The following is a 25,656-nucleotide window of genomic DNA, read 5'->3' as shown; positions in this document are numbered from 1 at the left end:
GTAACAGAATAATTAAAATTGTGGTACTCACATAATAACAAATCAATTTAATAGACTAGAAACCCAAAAGCAACCAACACCTCAGTAAGAATTAGTATACTGGTTTGAATTATCACCAGCAGGGAGAAGAAAAAGTAGTAAATAGTGGTAAACCAACTAAAATAGTATTAATCCTCACTTCTCAGTAAATACCAATATAAATTTCAGATGAAATAAAGTATAAAAATGAAACTATAAAATATTGTACCAAGAAGATAAATATAGCTGATGGTAAGGGAATCCTTTTGAACTTAAAAAAAGAAATGAGCAAAAAAAGGTAAGTGATTTGATGATGAATGTGTAAAACTTCAGTGAATCAGAAAGCATTAAATATCAGGATTATTTATTTGATTATTGTTAAAACTGAGGATAGGTTCATTGGAGTTACCATACTTATTCCTTCTCCTGTTTGAAATTTTCTACAATGAAAAGTTTAAAAGAAAGGGAGCTGAAAAACTGATAAAAGTTGTAAACCATAACAAGGATTAATATCTACATTTTTAAAAAGCTCTTTAAAATTAGTAAACAATTCAGGTATTCCAATTAAAAATGGCCAAAAGACATGTAACAGGAAATTCACCAAAAAAAGAATATATAAAAATAATTTCTAATAATTCCTAAACACATAGAAAAGATTAAGAATACTAATCAGAGAAATGCAAAATAATACAGTAAGGATATTATTTTACCTGTTATGCTGGCTGGGTTTTGTTTTGCTTTGGTTTTTTTGTTGTTATTTCCTAATTGCTTGTATTGTCAAAAGCATGAGGAAACCACAGTCACATCATGTCAGGGGCAGCTCCAACGTGTGGTGCAGAGGTTCTGAGAAACAGTCTGCTGCTGCAACAGGGGATAGAACTCTGGAGACTTCTGGCATGATGGCTACAAAACCTTTAAAGTTCTTACCTTTGACTTAGTAATTTTACCTCAAGGAATTTATCCTAAGTGAAAAATCCGAGATGCACATAAAAATTTGTTAAAACAGAAAATTCAGCGGAGTAAATTTGAGATCTAATGAATTGGGCAGCATTCCACATAGCAAGCAGAGACATCTCTCAGGAGTTGTACAAAATGGAAGATTTTCATAAGAAAGAGGGTGGAACAAAAAAGCTATTAGCAAAAGAAAAGGATTGTTTCAGGCCAGGAGTTTGTCTTATACTGGGGAGGAGAAGGCCACCTTTTTAATCATGATGACAACCTCACTAGTGCCTCTCCAGAAATTTCAGGATTGAAGGTTAAGAAGTGGCATTCCTGGGCTGACTTGAAACTACAGTGAAGTCTTGGGTTTGCTGTTGTAAAGAGCTGTTTCTACTGGAATTTAAGTACAAAGAATATTATTGTAGCATTACTTATAATAGTCAGAAACAACTTAGATATCCAAAAACATTGTTCATCAGATAAGTCATTTTTAAGAATTTCAGAATATGGAAAAATGTTTGTAATATAAACTTTAAAACAACATAAAACATTGGATAGCAATTCCTACCCCACTCTGATTTCTTGGGCTATGGTTTTTATATCACATAGTTTTAAACTACATTATCTCCCCAAAATTGAATTCAATGCCCATGCTCTGTACTTCACGTTCAGTTTAGTCCTCTTTGACCAGAAGAGTCTATTATCAGAAGTAGAGAAGACGACACAGGACATTCTCTCCACAGCTTGTGGCTAGATAACCATGCTAAGACAGTGAGGCTTTAAGTCCTGGGATCATTTATGGAAAAGTGAAGGAGTTTTGTGGAAATCTTATTGAAATTGGTGATACAAACAAGTGAAAAGCGTGTGCAAATAACTTTACATTTCAGTCCAGTAAGGGCTAGTATTTAAACCTTGGAAAAGAGCTAAATATTTCTACCCCTCGGCAGTCCATGTTTCCCCATTTTTTCTGGATAATTGAAAAAGGTGATTAAAGAATAGGCTAAATCTTTGCCTCAACTGTGTTTTGAAAAGCATACATTCCAGAACTTCCACTTAACATTTTGTAATGTGTACAGGGTATATATTCCCCCCCAACTTTACATTTGTAAGTACTGATCTTGATATTACCAACTATAGCATAACCTGTTTGTCAAAGAGTTTCTTTGTATATGATCTCAGGTTTTTCCTTTCTCTCATTCTCTCTTTCCTTCTAGTCTTCTGCTCTGAGGAAATTTTCTTTTTTTACTTAAACATTTTTCTGTTTTTACCAAACTTTCCCCCAATCATGCATTACCTATAGCATAATGGTAAAGTGGTATTTTCCCCAAAAAAGAAAAATTGAATGTAACTGACTCTTTATGCTGCCATGAACTTTTAAAGCAGTGTATTAAATTAGAAGATCAGAGCCATAATTCTTTTATTCTGTACCACTAAATTTATTCTGTACCACAAATACCACTAATGATTAGTCATAAAGAATAGCCTATTTTAAGCTCTTAGCATTAAAATATAGGATTTTTTTGAAAGTATAACCCTTGACCGAGAAAACTTCTCAAAATAGAATCAACCATAAGCCATAAAATGGGAAAATATACAACCTGCATGATCACTATAAGGATTAAATGAGATGATTGATGTTAGCAAAAGGCCTTAGATAACTGTTGTTACTAAAAAATGTGTATTTTGATTAACAGATAGCAGCATATTTACCAGCAAAATGGTTCCAAAGCTCTGCCATGAGAACGTCTATTCCCCAGCTAGAAAACTTCATTCAGTTCTTGTTGCAGTCTGCACAGAAATTATCCAGAAGTGAATTCAGGTAATTGTGCACATTTGTATCTCCATAAGCATAGTTCAAGGTTTCTTTTTTACACTCAGCAATTTTTAGGAAAATTTGTACTTTCACTCTACTTCTGGAAAAACTCTGTGGAGGGGCCCCTGGCTGGTTCGGCTGGAGCATGCAACTCTTGATCTCGGGGTTGCAAGTTCAAACCCCACATAGAAATAACTTAAAAACAAAATCTTTAAATCAATATATAATAAGTCCTTAGAGACTACCACTATAGAATTAATAGTGATTCCTAAGATTGCACATGAAAATATCTATTTTATACTCACACCTCACGCATAATAGCTCATGTCTTTTTTAACATTTACGTATTTATTTTGAGCAGAGAAGGGCAGAGAAAGAGGAAGAGGAGAGAATCCCAAGCAGGCTCTGTGCTGTCAGTGCAACACAGAGCCTGACACGGGGCTCGATCTCACAGTTCCTGGGATCATGACCTGAGCCAAAATCAAGAGTCAGACGCCTAACCGACTGAGCCACCCAGGCGCCCCAGTAGTTCGTATTTTTAAATGTAAATCTCTTCCAAAGTAAGCATTTCCAGAAAACTATTGCACAGGGGATTTGGGAAACTATAAATCAAAAACCTCTTATAGCATGTTTTCAAAGTGTTTTTCATTTTCCTAGCCATTTTAAAACCTCAGTAATTGTTAAGTGCAGGTCTGCAGCCTGATGTTTACCCAGGAGTAGCTAGATCTGTTTTGAGTGTCTCATTCACCTCACTAGATGTTTAGGGGTTTAAGTACAGTTGCGTTCTGATTAAGCACTTCTCCAAAATAAAACTAAAGCATTTTTAAAAATAAAAAACCAAGGGGCGTCTGGGCAGCTCAGTCGGCTAAGCAACTGACTTCGGTTCGGGTCATGATCTCACGGTTCGTGGGTTCGAGCCCCGCGTCGGGCTCTGTGCTGACAGCTCAGAGCCTGGAGCCTGCTTTGGATTCTGTGTCTCCTTCACTCTCTGTTCCTCCCCTGCTCATTCTAGGTCTCTGTCTCTCAAAAATAAATAAATGTTTAAAAAAAAATTTTTTTTAATAAAAAAACCTAGATTTGTAGCATTTCTGTGGGTAAATATTCCCACTGAGACTCCCACCATAGTAGCCCATATAAGCTGATAGCCCCCATGCCGCAACTCAGCTTTCTGATGATAGCTTTAACTTCTTACAGCCATTCACATTAAAATTTGCCAGCATACACATCTAATAAGAGTCTATATTGGAATGCTTATTTGGAAAAGGTAAAGTCTGGAATATGAGATATTGGCTTAAACTTTTTTTCAGGTTAACAATTAATGATTCCCTGTCTCATGCACTTCGTTTTCCTTTTTTTGTTTCCCAGGGACGAAGTAAAAGAAATAATTCTTATTCTGGTGAAAATAAAAGCTTTGAATCAAGCAGAATCCTTCATAGAAGAATGTCACCTAGACCATCTTAAAGAAGTTTGAGCAAACTATGGGAAGTACTAACGTGAGATTTTAATATAATCACTCATGGCTCATTTGCTCGGGGCGGCGGTGCCCGCAGGACTCCATTCCTTCGCCTTATTTTACCTTCTGATATCGCGAAAGGCTGCCCCTCTGTGGTGTTTGCAGGAAGTAAGCCCACAGGAGCAGGATCCTTTGGATCCAAAGCAGGATTCTTTGGACTTCTTTTCCACTGTAAGAGAGGAGTTGGGGAAACCTTGCTGCTTTGGCTTTGGTGAGTCTTCTGAACTGACCGTAGCAACATCTGTTAGTTCTCTTCATCCCGTCTCTATTCACAAAAAATTAAAATGGAAATCTTAATTGGAATGAATCATTTGCTAAGTGTTAACTGATTAAGGTATTTTAAGGCTTTCAATAACTATTGATTGTCAAATTGTCCTTCAGAAATCTGTACCAATGTATTGTGCCAAAACAAGTGTAATAAGCCAGCAAAACCCCCCCGCCATAGGTTTTTTTTTGGTTTGTTTTTTTTTTTTAACTCAGTACAAATTCAGTAAATGTAAAAACTGTTATTCTTTTGGCTGTTAGTACTTTTTTGGCCATTTGTAATTCTTTTTGAAATTCACTCATGTTAATAGCTTTGTAAGAACTTTGTTTTAAAGATACCAATGTTTTGTCTATCCTATGTTACTGTTTTCCGTATTGTCATTTTTTCTCTTAATGTATGATTGTCTTGTTAGGTACTTAGATTTCTCTTCTGTTAGGGTTTTTGTCATTGGTGATAGGCTTAGACAGGATACATGTATTTTAAATATTCAGAACATGTAATAAACTTTCCAATAAGATATTTGTATAATTGAAAAGAGACTGAAAATTTCTCAAAATGAGCTTACTAATAATTTTTTCTTAAGTCTATTCATTAAATAACTCCAGGGCGACCCTGAATATATATTTTGTAAATTATTGCCCCAAAGAATATCAGGAAAAAAAAATACCATATTGTAGGACTTCAGCATGTGGCTTCTGACATTTTCACCTCTAGTTTTGAAGCTGCGTATTTTTTTTTTTTTTTTAACATTTATTTATCTTGAGAGAGACAGCATGAGCAGGAGAGGGGCAGAGAGAGAGGGAGATAGAATGCTAGCAGGCTTTGCATGGTCAGCATACACAGCCCGACTTGGGGCTCGAACTCACGAAACCATGAGATCATGACCTGAGCCAAAATCAAGTGTCAGATGCTTAACCGACTGAGCCACCCAGGTGTCCCTGAAGCTGTGTATATTTTAACAGATTGATGTGTTATTTCTATTTGTGATTCACTAGTATGAACAGTTTGAATGCTCTTTTAGTTACGCAAATTATATAAGAATAGGATCTCTTCTAGAAAGCATTTAGCATTCCTGCACCAATTACTGTCCCAGAGGTAACTGCTGTTTTCATTTTAATGTTACCATTTCAGACTTTTTCTCTACTTACACAAACGTATGTGTGTGTGTTAACACAAAAGGCAGATCTTTATTGCATATGAAATTTTAGTTTTAATGAAGTGTACATTTGGAAATTTCCCTGACTTTTGTATTTTTTTTAATTTTTTAAGTTTATTTGAGAAAGAGAGCACAAGCAGGGGAGGGGCAGAGAAGAGAGACAATCCCACAAGGCTCCCCACCATCAGCACAGAACCCAACGTGGGGCTCGAATTCATGAGCTGAGATCAAGAATTGGACACTTAACCAACTGTGCCACCCAGGTGCCCCTGCATTTTTAATTAAAGCTGTGTTGGGCGTGTTCCTTTACATTTTTAACTTGGTTAGAGAGATTTTTCTTTTTGTAGAATGGGAAATATTAGAACTGCTTTCAAAACTACAAATTGCTTTAAACTCCCAATAATTTAAATTTCATTATAGTAGGCTTCATTATACTTGGAGTTTGAACCTCAAGATTTTTATCCGTCATATACTATAATGGAGGATAATCAAAAACATTTGTGAAACTTCCTTAATCCCCAGTGCAGATTTTTTTCTCTTCTTCCTGTTAACAATTCATCTCACATCTCAATTCTCTCCCTGGATTTTTTTCAGCTTTTCGTTCACATAAAGAATATGAAATTTTAAAAAGTCATCTTTCTTATTCTGTAAAAAAAAAACTTATATTGGCTCTTAGGAACCCAAAAATGGACACTAAAAACACCTCAAAACAATTGATTTTTGCATTTCTTAGGCCTGTGACAAAATATGTAGAGGACCTCCAAGAAATACCATATCTGATTCAAAACCTGAAAAAGCTGTAACAATAACAGACCAATATCCCTCATGAACACAAGAATAAAAGTCCTTCAAACATTAGCAGATTGAACCTAGCAATGTATTAAAAGGATAATACATCTTGACCAAATAGGTTTTATTCCAGGAGGGCAAGGTCTATTTAACATTAGAAAGTCAATCAATATGATTTACCTGTGAACAGAGGAAAATATCCTATCAATGATTATAGAAAATGCACTGGACAAAATTCAACATCCTCTCACAATACAAACCCTAGGAGTTAAATTCCTCAGTCTTACAAAGAGCATCTGCAAAAGAACATCTACACTTAACATCATACTTCATGGTGAAATACTAAGCAAACCAAGGATGTCTGCTCTCACCATTTCTGTTCAACACTGTTCTGTAAGTCAGAGCCATACAGTCGGTCAAGAAAAACTCATAAAGATTGGAACACAAGAGCTTAGAATAGTCATTCACAAATGATATGGCTGTTTACACAGAAAATCTTACTCCGCAAGAAAAAGAGAACCAGCCAGAACTAGTAAGTGAATTTAGCAAGATCTTAGAAAAATCAAAGCCTGGGGCATGCTGGTGATCTGATTAGAAACTTAAAGTTTAAAAACAGTAACATTCTAGTAGCAAAAAAAACATCAAATACCTAGGAACAAATTTATAGATCTATGAGACCTCTGCACTAAAGAGCAAAACTTTGCTGAGAAGATGAAAACTTGGACTTGAGAGACATCACGTTCGTGAATTGGAAAACAGTTTTCGGTTAAGGGGTCTATTCTCCATAAATTGATTTATACTTCGCAATCCCTATCAAAATTCCATTAGACTTAAAAAAAAAAAAGACTGGTTTGTTAATATATTAAAAATTATGTAGAAGTGCAAAGACCTTACAAGAGTCAAACAACCTTAAGTTGGAAGACATGCTTATCTGCTGTCAAAATTTAAATGAGGCATCTGGCTGGCTCAGTGGAAAGAGCTGTGACTCCTGAACTCACGGGTGTGAGTTTGAGCCCCACACTGGGTGTAGAGATTACTAAAATAAACTAACAAAAAACTTACATGAAGTTTAAGTAATCAAGACTGTGGTATTAGACTCAGCCAAGAGTCCAGAAACAGATGTACACAAATTTTGACCAAGATGGCAAGTTAATTCAGTGGGAAAAGGAAAGTATAACAATATTGGTGAAACGAATGTATGAAATAAAAAGGCTTGACTCTTATTCTCTACTCGGACACACACACACACACACACACACACACACATACACACAAAATCATGGATTTAAATGTAGAACCCAAAAAGTATGTAGGAAAAAAAAATATCTTTGAGATTTCTTGGACACAAAGTACTAAACGAAGAAAAAAAAAAAAGGACAAGTTAGACTTAATCAAAATTCAAAATTTACACAACATCTTAGGTCCTCTGGGAAGTACAAATTAAAACCACCATGATACACCATTTCACATGCACTAGAATGACTGGGAAAAAAAAAAGAAAACATCCACAAATGCCAAGAATGTGAAGCCACTGGAACACTCCTATGTTGCTGCTGGAAGTTTAAAATGAACAACCTCTTTGGAGAACTATTCATCAGTTTCTTAGTAAAGTTAAACATTCATTTGCCATACGATTCAGCAAAACCACTCCTGAGCATTTATGCAAGAAAAAATATGTCAGGGCACCCAGGTAGCTCGGTTGAGCATCTGACTTTGGCTTAGGTCGTGATCACACAGTTTGTGGGTTTGAGCCCTGCGTCAGGCACTGTGCTGACCTCTCAGCCTGGAGCCTACTTCGGATTCTGTGTTTCCCTCCCTCTCTGCCTTTACCCTGCTCCCCCTCTGTCTCTCTCTCCCTCTCTCTCAAAAATAAACATTAAAAAAATATATATGTTCACAAAAACATGAGTATACATAACTGTTGATAAGAGCCTTATTAATAGCCCAAAACAGAAGGTATAACTGGTGTATTCATAAAATGGAAAACTCAGCATTAGAAATGGACTAATGCATATAACTTAATCTCAAAAACATCATTAAATGAAAGAAGTTAGAAAAGAATACATACTTTATGATTCAATGTAAGAACAGACCTAAAATGGAGGAATGAAAATAGACGAGGAATCTGGTAGTGATGGAAATGCTCTATAACATGATTTGCATGATGGGTACAGGAGTGTATTCAAAGTTAATTCATTGAATGGAAAACCTAAGATCTGTGTGTTTTATTGAATGTTACAGTGGTGCATCAATTTTTTAAAATACTTTATAGATCAGACAAGTGTCTGGAATAGTGAACTATCTCACACACTGTTACCCATGGGCCGAGTACCGTTGAATACCATACTAATTGTTCTTCGTGATACTTTCTGAAGTCATTAGTAGATGTTAACCGAGGAAAACTGGTAGGGATATCCAGAGATACTTTTGTTTTTAACATACCTAGTCCATTAGACCAGTGTTGGATTTGTTTATTATTATAATTGAGAGAGACAGACGGAGTTTGAGTGGGGGAGGGGCAGAGAGAGGGGAGAGAGAATCCCCATCTGCACTGTCAGCGCAAAGCCCAAACTCACAAACCAGGAGATTATGACCTGAGTCAAAATCGAGAGTCAGACATTTAACCGACTGAGCCACCCAGGCGCCACTAGACCAGTGGTTTTCAACCCCTTTTCCACCCAAATGAACCTAAACTTAACACATTTCCATCAAGAATACTACCTTAGAATCACTGCCCTGAAGGATTTCACATAAGGGATTCAGTGTGATCTGCTAACCAGAAATGCCCCCAGGAAAATTCTGTAAGAGAATCAAGGACTAATTTATGTTGACAATATTCTCTTAGTCAAGTCGCATGGAGTTAGTCCAGAGAAATGTGGATTAATGTCAATAAAGATTTGACATTTAATAAAAAGCCTGTAAAAAGAGGATTAAGGTTGACGATTCAATTGAGTATTTTCATGTAGATGGTTTCAAGACAGAATTAAGTATCTATAGACCCAACAGTTCCCAAACTGAGCTGAGATGCCCTGGGCACTGTTGTAACCCGCAGGATACTGTGGGACATTTTAAATTCTCAAGGGAGACAGCAGTACTCAACACCACTCACAAACCACTGGAGCGTCTAGCTCAAGGCTGTTCAGTGTCAACGTTAGATCATGTTACAGTACTTTAGAAGACAACACGTATTTGTGAAGCTGGGTTTCCAGAGGCCGCTGTTAAAAGCAAATGGAGGGGTGCCTGGGTGGCTCAGTCGGTTGGGCGGCCGACTTCAGCTCAGGTCATGATCTCGCGGTCCGTGAGTTCGAGCCCCACGTTGGGCTCTGTGCTGACCACGCAGAGCCTGGAGCCTGTTTCGGATTCTGTGTCTCCCTCTCTCTCTGACCCTCTCCCGTTCATGCTCTGTCTCAAAAATAAACGTTAAAAAAAATTTTTTTTAAATTAAAAAATGAAATAAAAAAAACAAAGCAAATGGAGACCAGCCTTGAAAATTCCCTAAGCAGGCAAAACCAGTTTAGTCCTACAAGCAAAGCTTAATTTAGCGTATTTTGCCAGACTGACTTGACCTGGGTCATTTCTTATTTACACCTCTAAAAATCATAAATAAAACTTAAACTGTTTCCCAAGGTTGGTAGGAGGTAACCACTGACCAATTCACTATCATTTAAGAAAATTCTAATATAACCAATGAATTTAGAATAAACTGTCACTGCATTCTCACTATATAAACTGCTCACACCAACATACAACTGAGGGGCATCCAGCTGCTCAGTCAGAAGAACTTGAGACTCTTGATTTCGGGGTCATGAGTTCGAGCCCCACATTGAGTACAGAGATTACTGAAATAAATAAAACTTAAACACACACACACACACACACACACACACCCCTGAGCTTTATTCCATGTTTTGGTTTCAGTGCTCCCAGTTTACAAACTATTTTTAATTACTACTTTGGTGATTCACTGGTTTTGTTATTTCTGAACTTCTGACACTGTGATAAAAGCAAGTACCTCATGAAATTCCATGTGGAACAGAAAATGAGTAGTAATGTCCAATTTGATTCCAAGGTTTGATAAGTTGCTTAGGGGCAGATACACACAACCCAATTAGTAATTATAATTTAAGGATGCAATATTTTAAATGTGTAATATTTTTAAATATTTAGACCTAACTGGTTAATAAATGGTGCTAAACATGGGGCACCTGGGTGGCTCAGTCGGTTAAAGCATCAGACTTCAACTCAGGTCATGATCTCACGGTTTGTGAGTTCGAGCCCCGCATTGGGCTCTGTGCTGACAGCTCAGAGCCTGGAGCTTGCTTCAGATTCTGGGTCTTCCTCTCTCTCTGCCCATCCCCTGCTCACACTCTGTCTTTAATAATGATTAAAATTTTTTAAATAAAGTAATAAATGGTGCTAAGCATTTCTTGTGGTCTAGGGGGCCCCATTAAGAATTCCTTAAAAAACAGGGGCATCTGCAGGGTATAAAATCAATGCACAGAGATCGGTTGCATTTATATATACCAATAATGAAGCAGCAGAAAGAGAAATGAAGAAATTGATCCCATTTACAACTGCACCAAAAACCATAAAATACCTTGGAATAAGCCTAACCAAAGAGGTGAAATATCTACACACTGAAAACTATAGAAAGTTTATCAAAAAAATTGAAGACACAAAAAAATGGAAAAATACTCCATGCTCATGGATTGGAAGAACAAATATTGTTAAAAATGCCAATACTACCCAAAGCAATCTATGTATTCAATGCAATACCTATCAACACCAACATTCTTCACAGAGCTAAAACAAACAACCCTAAAATTTGTATGGAACCAGAAAAGACCCCAATAGCCAAAGCAATCTTGAAAAAGAAAACCAAAGCAGGAGGCATCACAATCCCAGACTTCAAGCTGTACTACAAAGCTGTAATCATCAAGACAGTATGGTACTGGCACAAGAACAGACATTCAGATCAATGGAACAGAATAGAGAACCCAGAAACGGACCCACAAACATATGACCAACTAACCTTTGACAAAGCAGGAAAGAATATCCAATGGAATAAAGACAATCTTTTCAGCAAGTGGTGCTGGGAAAACTGGACGGCGACATGCAGAAGAATGAACCTGGACCACTTTCTTACACCATACACAAAAATAAACTCAAAATGGATGAAAGACCTAAATGTAAGACAGGAAGCCATCAAAACCCTCGAGGAGAAAGCAGGCAAAAACCTCTTTGAGGGGCGGCTGGGTGGCTCAGTCAGTTAAGCGTCTGACTTCAGCTCAGGTCACGATCTCGTGGTCCATGAGTTCGAGCCCCGCGTTGGGCTCTGGGCTGATGGCTCAGAGCCTGGAGCCTGCTTCCGATTCTGTGTCTCCCTCTCTCTCTGCCCCTCCCCCGTTCATGCTCTGTCTCTCTCTGTCTCAAAAATAAATAAACGTTAAAAAAAAATTAAAAAAAAACAAAACCTCTTTGATGTTGGCCACAGAAACTTCTTACTCAACACATCTCTGGAGGCAAGGGAAACAAAAGCAAAAATGAACTATTGGGACCTCATCAAAATAAAAAGCTTCTGCACGACAAAGGAAACAATCAGCAAACCTAAAAGACAAGTAACAGAATGGGAGAAGATATTTGCAAACGACATATCAGATAGAGGGTTAGTATCCAAAATCTGTAAAGAACTTATCATACTCAACACACAAAAAAATAATCCAGAGAAGAAGGGCAAAAGGCATGAATAGACACTTTCCCAAAGAAGATATCCAGGTGGCTAACAGACACATGAAAAAATGCTCAACATCACTCATCATCAAGGAAATACAAATCAAAACCACAATGAGATGCCCCCTCACTCCTGTCAGAATGGCTAGCATTAACAACTCAGGCAACAACATGTTGGAGAGGATACGGAGAGAGAGGATCTCTTTTGCACTGCTGGTGGGAAGGCAAACTGGTGCATCCACTCTGGAAAACAGTATGGAGGTTCCTCAAAAAACTAAAAATAGAACTACCCTACAACCCAGCAATTGCACTACTAGGTATTTACCCAAGGATACAGGTGTGCTGTTTCAGAAGGGCACGTGCACCCCAAAGTTTATAGCAGTGCTATCGACAATAGCCAAAGTATGGAAAGAGCCCAAATGTCCATCGACAGATGAATGGATAAAGATGTGGTATATACATACAATGGAGTATTACTCGGCAATCAAAAAGAATGAAATCTTGCCATTTGCAACTATGTGGATGGAACTAGAGGATATTATGCTAAGCGAAATTAGAGAAAGACAAATATGACTTCACCCATATGTGGAATTTAAGATACAAAACAGATGAGCATAAGGGAAAGGAAGCAAAAATAATATAAAAACAGCAAGGGGACAAAACATAAAAGACTCTTAAATATAGAGAACAAACTGAGGGTAGCTGGAGTTGAGGGTGGGGGGCATGGGCTAAATGGGCAAGGGGCCCATCCCACTTGTTGGGGTGATCACTGGGTGCTATATGTAAGGGATGAATCACTGAATTCTACTCCTGAAATCATTGTTGCACTATATGCTAACTTGCATGTAAATTAAAAAAAAACAAAAACAAACGAACAAAACAGGAGCACCTGGGTGGTTCAGTTGGTTAAGCATCTGACTCTCAGTTTTGGCTCAGGTCATGATCTCACGGGTTCATGACTTCAAGTCTCAAGTCAGGTTCCATGCTGTCAGCGAGGAGCATGCTTGGGATTCTCTCTCTTTTCCCCCAACCCCTTCTCTCTCTCTCAAAATAAGTAAACTTTAAAAAAAAAAAAAAAGATTTAAAATGCCTTAAAAACCAAATGTTCTGTAAAGTGAGAAAGAACCACAGATAGCTTTTTCACTGAAAAACACAGAATGTTCCTAGACACATTTGGACTTATTTTTGTATAAGATTTTATTTTTAAGTAATCTCTACACCCAATGTGGGGCACAAACTTACAACCCCAAGGACAAGAGTTGCACGCTCTATCCACTTAGTCAGCCAGGTGCCCCATTTGGATTTCTTAAAGCTAGAGAGGGAAAAACATAGGGAAACGACTTCCCTATTGTGCTCAAATTTTTAGGAACACCTCTAGGATTTTTAAATCATAAACAACTATTATAGAGCATTAAATTTCATAAATATCTGCCTGGTAGGGTGGCCAGCCTTCCCAGTCTGCCCGGACTAAGGTGTTTTTAAGATACAGGGCTTCTGGTGCTAAAATCGGAGAAGTCCCCTGCAAACCAGGACAATTTGGTCCCTCTACTGCCTTCACTGAAAATGCCCCAAGCATTTTAGTTAGAGGCCTAATTTAAAGCAAAATGACCTGCCTTGAATTTCACCTCCATTCTGCTGTTTCTATAGAAGGCAAAATGTTAAATGCAGTGATTCTCAGAACTAGTTGTACATTAGAATCACATCAGGAGCTTTTTAAAACACTAAAATCCAACACTGTCCTTGGTATTTTGATAAAGTCTGGAGACTTTTTTACATTTTTTTTTTTAAAGCTTTTATTTTTAAGTAATCTCTACACCCAACATGGGGCTCAAACTCACAACCCCAATATCAAGGGTTGCAGGGTCCACTGATTAGGCAGCCCAGGCACCCCTGGAGACTTTTTTAAAAACCGATTTTAAAAGAAATCTCAGGGGGTGCCTGGGTGGCTCAGTCAGTTAAGCATCCGACTCTTGGTTTCAGCTCAGGTCCTAATATTGCAGTTTGTGGGTTCCCGCCCCACATCAGGCTCTGTGCTGACTGTACAGACCCTGCTTGGGATTCTGTCTCCCTCTCTCTCTGCCCCTCTCCTTCTCATGTGCTCTCTCTAAAATAAACATTTATAGATAGATAGATAGATAGATAGATAGATAGATAGATAGATAGTTCTGGGGTGGGGCTCTGTCAGTTGAGTGTCTGACTCTTGATTTTGGCTCAGGTCATGATCTCACTGTTCATGGGTTCGAGCCCCATGTCAGGCTCTGCCCTGACAGCACAAAGCCTGCTTGGGATTTCTCTCTCTCTCCCTCTGTCTGCTCCTCCCCACCCCCTCTTTCTCAAAATGAATAAATAAACTTTAAAAAGAAAACCAAAGAGATCTGACTCAGGCATTTGTGAGGTTCAACATTAGCCCCACCAGCCACCATCTGTGCCACTTCAGAACAGCTGCTTACCTCTCTAAAGCGATCTCATTTGTAAAATGGAGTAGAAGCACCTGTCTCATAAGGTTTTATGAACAATAAGAGACATCAGATGCCTTGCACAGTGTCTGGAACAGAGGAGCCCTTCTAATGGGTTAAAGACTAGCTTATCCCTGAAAACTGAAAAGTTAAATATATCATTCTTTTTCTAATAGGAAAAACCTAACAGTTTGAATGCTGTGCATTATACAAAAGACTCAGGGAGTTATTTCTTTTAAACCATTAATTGCCCTACTGCAACGCTAAATGGAGGTTTAAACACAACACACTCTTGAGCAACATGATGGAATGTGCAGATTCAAGGTCTTGTCCTCCCACAGAAACATTGAAAGACAAGCAGGAATGGTCACAACCAACTTTTGCAGAACTGTGGGAAGCAGTCATGTTTATATTAACCAAGCGAACACAGGATCAAATAAAAGGCAACTTATAAAAAGGCAGGAAGTCACCAAGATACCAACATAGGTTGTTCCAGACTTCGCGCCTCCTCACGAGAATTGACAAGTATGCATGGACACCACTGAAAAAACCTGGAACACAGAAGTGAGGCTGAAGCACCCTACACACACACACCACAGGGACCAAGACAGACTCCATTAAAAAAGAGAACCATCTACACGCTCACCACGTTGCCCCTCTTTAGGCTGAGGCAGCACCACAACAAAAGGCCTTCCCTGAGCCTGTGGTTCCTCCAGGGGGAAAAGAGAACACAGGACGCACGTCCGGCATCCCCCTGCACATCTGGTCACTTACTGGGACTCCCACCCAGTCTTACCTCCAGGAAAAGCCTGGTCAGGACACTGGACACTGTGCTCGAGCCGAGAGAGCAGCAGGGCAGAGTTGACCATCCTCCGAGCAAAGCCAGTGGCACCATTCAGCGGGAGAACCTGGGGGGCAAGTCAGCTTTGGTCAAGACCACAAACAGCCTACTTATCCAGACTTCAAGCTAGGCCCCCTGCTCCACCCAGGGTGGAGAAGAAAAATTTGTAACACTGCCGAGTGTAGCTCCTGGTCCCTCCTAACCGGGAAGCCTGACTACGAACACCTAAGAGGATGCTGAGAGCTGGCTTTCCTGCTTTTTCTGGGCGGGAAGCTACATCATAGGCCCAATCACTGCTGAGTAGCTCTTGGCCCCATCTGAGTGGGAAAACTAACCAGGAACAGCTGGGAGGCTGCTTGGAGCTCACTCCCCTGCTCTATTTAGGTAGGGAAGCTAGTTGACAGCCCTTCCCACTGCTGAGGGTGGCTCCTGAATCCCGCTGGCCCAGAAAGCTTGGCTGGAACACCAGGAAAGCTCCATAAGCCTAGCAACACTTAAGTGGAGATTCTAGCAGGGTCAGCTGGTTCCATCGGGCTGGAGACTTCAGTGCACAGTCTTGTCCCATGTACGTCCCCAAACAAGTTGCGGTGTAGGACCTGGGACCTGTTCTGCTGCCCTGCTAGCACAGGGGGGCTAATTCATAATCCTACCTGCTGCTGAATATAGCACCTCATCCTGCCTAGTAAGCCTGACCAGAGAACCCAGGCAACCACAGAGCCCAATCTACAGCCTTGCTTGATCAGGGAAATAAGCCAGCAGTCCTATCCAATCTTCTCAGCCAGCAGCATCCCACGCCCACCTCAGAGCTCCAGCAGTGGCCTCACCCCAAAATAGACCCTGATAGCAAGTCCTGCCTGCCCAAGGATGCTACCAGCTGACAAGTCTAAACATTCAAACTGAGAAGATGGTGAAGAGCTTTCCCTGCCAAAGCAATCCTAAAAAGTCTAGAAGAGAGACTGCTTACTCAAATGTGTAGATACCAACATAACGAGTCAAGGGTTGCAAAAAAAACCAGATAAACATGACACCATAAGGAAACTAGTAAAACGCTAAAAACTGACCCTAAAGAAATGGAGATCTGTGCACTGTCAGAAAAAGAATAATCCTCTTAAAGAAATTTAGTGAACTGCAAGAACACACACACGACTAAAGGAAGTTAGGAAAACAATGCATAAACACAATGAGAAGTCCAACAAAGAAAGAAAAGCCAAACAAACAGGAATCCTAGGGTTGAAAAATACAATGACTGAAGAATTCAATAGACAGCTTCAAAAGCAGACTCAACCACGCAAAAGAAAGAATCAGTGACCTTGAAGATGGGACATTTGAAATTATCCAGAGGGGAAAAAGAAAAAAGAATGAAAAAGAGTGAAGAAAGTCTATGGAGCTTATGGGATACCATCAAAAGAAACAATATCATTATGGGAATTCCAGAAAGAAAAAGGGATAGAAAGTACAGTTGACCCTTCAAAAATGCAGGGGTTAGGGGTGCCAACCCCTACACACTTGCAAATCTACATAAAACTTTCGACTCCCCCAAAACTTAACTAATAGCCTATGACTTAACTAATAGCCTATGAGTGTTGGAAACATTACTGATAACACAATTAACACATATTCTGCATATGGATTTAATATATAATACATATACTGTAATCTTACAGTTAAGCTAGAGAAGATAAAATATTAAGAGTATCACAAGGAAGAGAAAAATATTTACAGTACCACAGTGTCGAAAAAAAAACCCCACGTACAAGTGAACCCACACAGTTCAAACCTGTGTTGTTCAAGATCAATTGTATATTTAAAGCAATAATCCTTGAAAATTTCCAAAACCTTGAGAGAAAAATGAACATCCAGATCTATGAAGACCAAAAGACCCCAAATAGGTTGAATTTGAATAGACCTACACTGAGACACATTATAAATTGTCAAAAGACCATTTATGGCAAGTCAACAGCTAACATATTCAATGGTTAAAGGTTCAAAGCTTTCCCTCTACTAAGATCAGGAACAAGACAAATGTACCCCCTCTCAACAGCTCCTATTCAACGTAGTACTGGAAATCCTAGCCAGAGCAATCAGGCAAGAGGAAGAAACAAAGGCATCAGATTGGAAAGGAGGTAAAATTGACTTTACTCGCACATGACATGATTTTATATGTACAAACTCCTAACAGTTCTACCAAAAAACGTTTAGATCTAACCAAAGAATTCTGTGAAGTTCCAGGAAACAAAATTAACATACAAAAATCAGTAGTGTTTCTATAAACTAACAATGATTCTTGGAAAATCAGTGAAGTAAACAATCCCACTTACAATAGCATCAAAAATAATATAAATACTTAATAAATTTAAACAGGAAGTGAAAACTCTATACACTGAAAACTATACAATGCTGATGAAAGGAATCAAAGAAGACACAAATAAAGGGAACTGTATCTCATGTTCATGTATTGGAGGGATTAATATTGTTAAAATGCCCATACTACCCCAAACCATCTATAGATTACATGCAATTGCCATTAAGATTCCAATGGCATTTTTTACAGAAAAGAAAAAAAGATCCTGAATTTACACGGAAAACAAATAGCCCAAGCAATCCTGAGAAAGGAGAACAAAGTAGAGGCATCAAACTTGCTGATATCAAGCTATATTTTAAAGCTATAGCAATCAAAACAGTATGGTCCTGGCTTAAAAACAGACATATAGACCAGTGGAATAGAATTGAGAACCCAGGGGCGCCTGGGTGGCTCAAAGGGTTAAGTGGCTGACTTCGGCTCAGGTCATGATCTCGCAGTCCGTGAGTTCGAGCCCCGCGTCGGGCTCTGTGCTGACAGCTCAGAGCCTGGAGCCTGTTTCAGATACTGTGTCTTCCTCTCTCTCTCTGACCCTCCCCCGTTCATGCTCTGTCTCTCTCTCTGTCTCAAAAGTAAATAAACGTGAAAAAAAAATTAAAAAAAAAAAAAAAAAGAATTGAGAACCCAGAAATAAACCCATGCCTACACAAGCAACTAATACATGACGAAACAGACAATACTCAATATAGTCTTTCAATAGATGGTGGTGGAAAATTTGCATATTCACATCCAAAAGAATGAAACTAGACCCCTGTCTTTCACCATTCACAAAAATTAACTCAAAATGAATTAAAGACTTAAATGAAAGACTGGAAACCATAAAACTCCTAGAAGAAAACAGAGGAAAAGAGATTCTTCACGTAGGTCTTGGCAATGATTTTTTGGATATGCCACCTACATAAAGCTCAAGGAACAAAGTAAAAATGATTGGGACTACATGAAATTAAAAAAACTTTTTGCACAGCAAAAGAAAAGACAACCTGCAGAATGGGAAAACACACACAGGAATCTTATTCAGCCATAAAAAAGGAATTCCTGCCATTTGTGACAATATGGATGGAACTTTTCCCATTTTTTTGTTGTTGTTGTTGTTGTTTGTTTTGTTTTATGTATGATTATTAATAAACTTTTTGTGGTAATTATTTCACAATACATGAAAGTCATATCATTATGCTGTATACCTTAAACTTACACAGTGCTATAGGTCAACTATATTTCAATAAAACTGGAAAAAATAATAAACATAATGATAGGAAATCTTTGTGACATTTTTATTTGCCCTTTTGATGTGGCAGCAGTCTTGAAAATGGCAGCGGTAGTTTCTGTGTTGGACCTTGGTCCCCATTGCTGGAAGGAACAGAACAGACCACTGACAAATTATGGTTTGTATCTACACTAGCCTATCCATGGGTGGAAGGACTGAAGCGGAGCACTCATCTCTGCTCTCACCTTAAACTCAGTCCAGAAAGCAACAGGTATTGCTCAGATACGGGTGTAAGGCAAACCAACAATCCACAAAGACCTGGGTGAAAAGATTATCATTGAGATACACAACAGATCACCTAAAGACTGGGAGAAAAGGCTTGGCGGGGGGGGGGGGGGGGGGGGGGGGGACGGAGGGGGAGTTCCTTTGGGAAATTAAGATACTCAAAAGCATATATTCAAAAGAAATTTAGAAAGCCACACGTACGCCAAGGGCAAGAAGCATGGTAAGAAAAGATCCGAGAGGATCCTAAGTTTTCCACTCGGGCTGTTAGGCTTAGTGCGAGCCTGGGTAAGTGTTGAGGGAATAACCCAGAAGAGACAATTGGCAAAGACTGGGAGAGGTATTTGTTTTAGCTCCTGGCTTTCAAGGAAATACTATCTAAGTACAAGTTAAGAAACAGACTCAGTGATCACACACAATAAGGAATCAAATCTCTGCAAAAATAGCTTGGAAACATCAGTAAACAAATGGACTGCAGTCCCATAATCGTAATAAAGGAAACCCTGGGGAAGGAGGGGAAATCTGATATCCAGAATCATACCATAATATTTAAATGTTCAGTTTTCAACAAAAAAAGTCAAAAGACATTCAAAGACACTGGAAAGTATGGCCACTCAAAGGAACAAAATAATAGAAAACATCCCTGGAGAACCACAGACATCGGAATTAATAGACAAAGCCTTCAAAGCAACTGTCTTAAATATACTCAAAGAACTAAAGGGAACCAGGGACAAGGAATTAAAGAAAATCAGAAAAGGGATAGGTGAACAAAATGAGAATATCCATAAATACACAGAAATTATCAAAAGGAACCAAACAAATTCTGAAGCTAGAAAGCAAAATAATTGAAATTAAAAGTTCACTAGTAGAGTTTAACAGCTAATTGTACCAAAATGGAAAATAGAATCAGCAAACTTGAAAACAGGACAATTACAGTGACCAAGTCTGAGGACTAGAAAGAAAATAGAAAGAAGAAAAGTGAATAGAGCCTGAGGAACTGGAGGGACACCAGCAAACAGACCAGCATATGTATTATCAATGTTCCAGAAGAAAGAAGCAGAAGGCATATTTGAAGAAATAATGGCCAAATACATCCAAAATTTGAGCAAAGACATGAATTTGCAAATCCAGAATCTCTGTGAACTCCAAGTGGGATAAATGTAGAGGCCCACAACAAGACAGTAGAATGAAACTGTCGAAAAACAAAGGCAGGGAGAATCTTGAGAGCAGCAAAAAAGAAACGCTCTTCCTCAAGATCAAAAGATCCTCAATAAAAGTAACAGCCAATTCTCAGCAGAAACCATAGAGGCCAGAATGCTATGGGGTGACTATTTAAAGTGCTCAAATAATAATACCGCCAACCAATAATCCTGTATCTGGCAAAACCATCCTTCAAAAATAAGGGAGAAATGAAGATGTTCCCAGATAAATAAAACCTGAGGGGGTTCCTTGCAATCAGAGCTGCTCTACAGGAAATGCTAAAGGGAGTACTGTGGGCAGAAAAAAAAGAACATCAGACAGTAACCTGAATCTGTATGATGAAATAAAGATCTCCAGTAAAAGTAAGTACAGACAAATGCATACAAAACAATTATAAATCCATTATGGAGCACACACTATATAAAGATAAAATCTGTGACATCAATAATATAAAGGCAGAACAGAACTTTGTAGTAGAGATTTTGTATGCTATGGAAGTTATGTTAGTATCAGTTCAAACTAGATTATTATAAATTTCGGATGTTAAATGTAATCTTCATGGTAACCACAAAGGAAACATTTAACAAATATACCTGTAAAGGAATGAGAAGACAATCAGTTCACTACAAAAAAATCAACAACACAGAAGAAAGCAGTAATGGAGAAAACGAGAAGCAAAAGGGGTATAAAATATAAAGAAAACAAATAACAGAATAGTAAGTCCATTCTTTTTACTAACTGACTTAAATGTAAATGTATTAAACTCTCCAAACAAAAGACAGAGATTGTCAAACAGATAAAAAAAAACAAAACACAAGATCTAGCTCTATGCTATCTATAAGAAACTCACTTTAGTGCCAGACACAAAAGATGTGTGTGTGTGTGTGTGTGTGTGTGTGTGTGTGTGTGTATATATATATATATATATATATTTTTTTTAAAGTAAAGTCTACCCCCAACATGGGGCTTGAACTCACACCTTGAGATTAATAGTCCCATGCTCTACTGGGGAGCCAGCCAAGCTCCCCGAAAAAGATACTCTCTGTAAACAGTAACCAAGAGAGCAGAGGTGGCTGTAGTAATATCAGGCAAAATAGACTAGGAGCAAAAAACTGTTACAAGAAACAAAGTATATTACATATTGATAAGTCAATTCATCAAAAAGAATAATTTATGTAGTGAACAATATGCCCCCAAAATACATGAAGCAAACACTGACAGAATTAAAGGGAAAACTAGAGAGTTCTATAATAATTGTTGGAAAATTCAACATTCTCCTGTCAAAATGGGTAAAACACTTACAAGGTCAATAAGAAAACAGAAGACTTGGACATTATAAATTAACTAGACCTAACAGATGTTTACAAAACACTCCACCCAGCAACACAATCTAGTTTTCTCAAGTGCACGTGGAACACTGCAGGACAGACCACATGTTAAGCTACAAAACAACTTTCCATAAATTTTAAAATGATACTTTGAAATCATACAAAGTATCCTCTCTGACAAAAGGGAAAGTGGAAAATTCATAAATAGGTGGGAATTAAACAGCCCCAATGCAAATCCAGAAAAGGAGTTAAAGAAATGGAAAGGAATATTTAAATATATATGTACCAGCAATTACATTCCAGGGTATAAACCTGGAATATGTTTAAAAAGAATATAAAAATAGCAACTCAAAGAGATACCTGCATGTCAGTCTTCATTGCAGCATTATTCACAATAACCAAAAGGTGAAAATAACCCAAGTGTGCATCAAGAAATAAATGGATAAACAAAATATAGTAATTATACAGTAGAATATTATTTAGCCATAAAAAGAAATGAAATTCTGATGTTATAACACGGATGAATCTTGAGAACATATTCGCGAAATAAACCAAATGCAAAGTACAAATATTTTGTGATTCCACTTAAAAGAAGTATCTAGAATAGGTAAATTAATAAAGAGTAAAAAATAAATAAGGAGTAGAATGGGATTTACCAGGAGCTTGGAAGAGAGGGGATAGGAATAGAGTTACTTAATGAGTTTGTTTGTGGTAAGGAAAAAATTCTAGTGGTGGCCACACAGCATTGTGAATGTAATTAATGCCACCCGAAACATACACTTAAAAATTGTTAAAGGGCAAATTTTGCTATATATCTTACAATACAAATTTTTATCCTATACACATTAATATATTAAGATTTACTTTGTTTCTGGAGGAAAACTCACAAGAATTTTAAAGATAATTTTAGAGTGAAAAACAGTATTCATTGTGTTATGAACACATGTACTTATGAGCTGATCATATTTACCCAGCTTTAGATCTTGAAATGTATCATTCATCTGCTCCTCTGCCAAGGTTGAATGAAGTATGTTTACCAAGGTAAAAAATGAACAGGCTTTAATGATTATCTTTTGACAAGTTAAAGGGAAAAAAAGTATCGGGCACCTCGGTGTGGCTGTCGGTCAAGCATGACTCTTGATTTCAGCCTCAGGTCACAATCTCATGGTCATGAGATTGAGCCCAGCATCGTGGAGCCTGCTTGAGATTCTTGATTCTCTTTCTCTCTCTCTCCTTCTGCCCCTCCCCCACTCATTCTCTCTCTCTCTCTCTCTCTCTCTCTCTCTCAAAAAAAAAAAAAAAGAAAAATATCAGACTCTTGTTAAAATTTTTGAGCTTTCTCAGCAAGTAATACATATAAGTGGTAAATTCCACTGCTTCCTAAGTGTAATCAGAATGTTGTGTAACAACTATTAGTAAAAAAGATCAAGGATGCACTGAATGTTGAGAACCCCAAGGTTAATATCTAAAAATTTATTTTGGAGAAGAAATCTATTATTGAAAAAATGGCTACATAGGCTAATTTGTCAGATGAATTATTCAAATTACCATTAAAATACACCATAGGAAAAAAACAAATCCACAAGGACAGAGAAAACAGGACAAGAGGCAAGCAGTACAAACCACTGAAAGCCTATGAATGAGACACAAAACCAGAGGAGAGAACAGGACACGAAACAATCAGAACACAATTCTGACAAAGCAAACGGATGGATTAGCAGACTCAAGAAAGGCAAATCAAGCCAGCAGTGGAGAAAGGTGAGAATCAACCTAATTCACCCTCATAATTGTCCAGTCAGCAGATTCAATACCCCGGCAGCTGGGGGTTAAGGACAGTGGCTAATAGAAGAACCTAATGAGAAGTATTTGGAGGTTATATGCCTAAAATCCCTTCCTCTATTCCTCACCATTGCTTGTCTAGCCCTTCCCCACACCAGTAAAAGGCCAGAAGTTTATTCTCTAGACATCTGAAAGACGGTTTTTCTGGACTTCCGGTACTGAGGGTAGCAAGCCAGTAGCGTGTTGGTGGGGAGGGGAAAGTTGGACAAGCTAGCACATACACATATAGTGACTGAAACCCCATGCTTCTTCCCCCATCAGGTTCTCACAACACCGGCAGACAGATCCTTGCCATCTAGGAGGGAGACTGGAAGCCTCTACTCTGGAGAATGTGACCAATCCAAGACATTCACATACATGGAGGACAGAACTCCCAAAACAAGTCCACCCCAATAACCCTAAAAACAACCCTTCTCACAAGTCCAAGGCTCCTAATCAGCTTTTTAGTCCACTATTTGACCAGAAATAGACAGCCAAGAATTGTCAGATGTCCTGGAAAAGCCTAAAACAGGAAAAGAAAAAAAAAAAATGTGTGCGCGCACACACACACACACACACACACACACACACACACACACACAAAGAAGAAATTTGAAGAAAACAGATCCTACAGAAAAACAACTTCATAAAAAACCCCAACAAAACAACAACACACAAACACTATCATGAATGTACTGAATGGTAACAGAAGACATCCATAGGCAAAAATATAAAATAAGAACAAAGTACCATGTAAGAAAAGGAACATCCAGAAATCAAAAAGGGATCTTCAGATTTAAAATTATGAGAGCAAAGAAGAGTTAGAAAACTGAATTAAAGAGAGATGAGGTTGGGGAAGGGGGGAAAGAGATCCAGTCCTGGAGAACCAACATCAAATTAACTTCTCCCAAAAGAGAAAAGCAGAGGAGAGGAAATCATCAATGAACAAGAAGTTTCCCAGAAACAAAAGACACAAGTTAGCATACTGAAGGGCTCATCAAATACCAGACATAATGGATACAGACCCACACCAAAGCACATCACTGTGAAATTTCATTACCTTGAGGAGCAAGATAGTCTACAAGCTTTCAGGTCACAAAGAACTGAAATCGAAATAGTTTTGGATTTCTCAATGCAACTGGAAACAAGACAGTGTAGCAGTATCTTCAAAATTTGGAAGGAAAACTACTTCACACCTAGAATTCTATAAAATTACCAAATAGGACAGACATGCAAGGACTCCAAAGATTTACCTCCATACATACTTCCTCTGAAAGCTACCAAAAGATGTGCTCCACCGAAATAAATTAGTAACCAATAAAATAAAAAAACAAAACATCCAGAAAAAAATCAGCACAGGAGAGAAGTCAATGCAAATCCCAAATTAGCCAGGCACCAGAGGGTAGATCTGAGCAGCATAATTCAAAACAGGTTGAGGGTTGCCCTCAATACCATATGCCATCATATGCCAGATTTCCATTCCACTCTCAGCTACATGGATCAGCAAGGACACACACATTGTCCTACAGAAGCATAGTTCTGACCTATCCTGTGAGCCGGAGCTTGATTCTTCATGAGCTGAAAACCAGCAAATATAGAAGTCTACTCCCTCCAACCCCATTTCTGCCAGACATCAATTGTCAGATGCCCTGTGGTGAGCCTTCTTGTTAAGCAGGTCACTGCTTAACACTCATGACCTTGGCCACGAACTACCTCAAAGTGACTTTTGCAAACAATCAGAGAAAATGCAGCCAGACTATGAGCAAAAGACTGTTACCTTCTCCATGAAGCCTTCATGTAATAATGATAATTTTGTCCTTTTTTATCTGCCAACAGGTTTTCCAAAACTACCTATGTTGTTTTAGAATGTATATGTATACAATAAAATCAAACGAGACACAAGGGAATGATTAACACAAAGTCAGGATAGTGCTTGTATCTGGGA

This window comes from Panthera leo, chromosome A3 (genome assembly GCF_018350215.1).
Source record: "Panthera leo isolate Ple1 chromosome A3, P.leo_Ple1_pat1.1, whole genome shotgun sequence".
NCBI lineage: Eukaryota > Metazoa > Chordata > Mammalia > Carnivora > Felidae > Panthera > Panthera leo.
The sequence above is the reverse complement of the archived record's forward strand: the minus strand, read 5'-3'. Positions refer to the sequence as shown.